Source organism: Austrofundulus limnaeus, unplaced genomic scaffold, assembly GCF_001266775.1.
Source record: "Austrofundulus limnaeus strain Quisiro unplaced genomic scaffold, Austrofundulus_limnaeus-1.0 Scaffold711, whole genome shotgun sequence".
Classification (NCBI taxonomy): Eukaryota; Metazoa; Chordata; class Actinopteri; order Cyprinodontiformes; family Rivulidae; genus Austrofundulus; species Austrofundulus limnaeus.
In genome coordinates, this window is record NW_013953113.1 from 74,996 (window position 1) to 76,961 (window position 1,966).

At 43.8% G+C, this 1,966-nt stretch overlaps 1 protein-coding gene across 1 annotated transcript in view; it reads left to right on the top strand.

The window, feature by feature from the left end:
* The window catches only part of LOC106532035 (uncharacterized), a gene marked incomplete at its 5' end in the record, with an annotated part of 9,598 nt that overhangs the window by 251 nt on the left and 7,381 nt on the right, over positions 1-1,966 (top strand).

Consider the following 1,966-nt stretch of genomic DNA (forward strand, 5'->3'; position numbering starts at 1 on the left):
GTGTGTGTGTGTGTGTGTGTGTGTGTGTGTGTGTGTGTGTGTGTGTTTGTGGTATTTAAGAACCTCAATATGGATTGTGATGAAAGTCTTAAAAAGTAATAATTAAATGTACATCTACAACTTTTAGAGTCAACTAAATCCACAATGGCTGCCTCAACCAACTGATCTCAGGAGACACAAATATGTTTATTATTATGACAATTTTACAGATAGCTAAAAATTTGGTATGGTAAGAGCTGAGCATCAGCATCATCAACACATATGTGAACTACACATTACACAATAGTTCTCCCTAAAACTTTGACGTCATCAGACCTGCAGCCTTGTGTCTAAAACATTCAGTTAAAGAGAGTCACCATTGTCAATCGATCAACACCAGGGGTCTCATTTATAAAGGATTGCGTGGAAACCATACTAAAACTGAACGTATGGCCAAAAGGCAAAAATGGTGTATGCCAAAAAAAAATTTCAGATTTATAAAACCGTGTGTACTCACGTTTCTGCGCACCTGTCCTTTATAGACCACACCATCACCTCAGAGTTTGTGCACATGGTCCCGCCTCAGGTCCTACCCTCTACACGCCCACACTCAACCATAAACAGTCAATGTAAAGTACCTCATGAATGTTAAGATGTATTTAAATCGGTCAGTGAAATTAAATATCTGACAGTGATCATTACAGTGTGGCTGTAATTCCTCACTTCACCATCTGTGTCGCAGTTTCACGTCTCAAAAATGAGCGTACACATGGGTCAGAGCTGTGAGGCACCGCACATTTTCACGTCAAGTTTGAGTTTTATAAATCACAACCTTGGCGTGAAAAGTGGTGTACGCAAGTTTTTGGGCTCGTTTTTGTGCGTACACAAGCTTTATAAATCTGACCCCTGGTAGTGAGTTAGGGCTTGGTGGCAGGGGAGGCTGCTGGACACACCTGGTAAACTCACTAACCGTAGTGAAGGTAAAATGGGAAAATCTGGTTGAGTCTTATTCCGTGTAATCTTCATCTCACACATTCAGGAAAGTTTTTCACATGTCCCACACATGTCCTGGAGGACTCCTGAAGCAGCTGTCCAGTGGTTGTTGATGCAAAAACTCTGGTACAGGGGTATTTCAGAGAGGTCATAGAGAAGGACTTTTGGTTGGGCTCGAGAAGGTTCTGGCAAACTGTTCAGAAAAAAAAAAGTGGACCTTGTTCCGGGCTGTTCTCGGTTTGGGAGCTGCAGAGCTAGACTGGAGATATTGTACGATGGTGGAAGGAGCACTTTCAGGATCTCCTTAATCCATACGTGTACCTTTGAGGAGGCAGATTCTGAGGAACCTGGAACGTGTTCATTACCAGGACAGAGGTCACAGATGAAGTCAAAAAGCCGACAGGTGCCAGGGGACCAGGGTTTGTTGAAGGCTTTTGGTGTTATGGAAGTGTTGTGGTTGACACGTCTCTTCAATGTTGCATGGAGGACTGGGACAACACCTGCAGAGTGGCAAACAGGAATAATGGTTCTCATTTTTAAAAGGGGGACCAGAGAGTGTGTTCCAGTTATTGAGGGCTTACATGTGTCAGCCACCTGAGTGAAGTTGGCCCCCCAACTTTGTTCAAATCTAAGAAGGTTCTAAGTAGAGCTTCACAATGTTAAAAGAAGAAATCAGTGCAAGAGACAAGAACTTTTGAGCAGGAATTTTCTGAAAACTGCATTTACACTCAAACATGATTTTTTCAGCTGGTGGAGCTGTTGTCTGTGAACCAGGATGGCCCACCCCTGGTGGAGCTGTTGTCTAGGACCAGGATGGCCCACCCCTGGTGGAGCTGTTGTCCAGGACCAGGATGGCCCACCCCTGGTGGAGCTGTTGTCCAGGACCAGGATGACTAGTGGTTTTTCCAGAGATACAGTGTGATAATGTGTAAAAACGCTTCATGAAGTCTCATCTGCCCATCACTATCCATTACATTAGCTAGCTGTACATTAA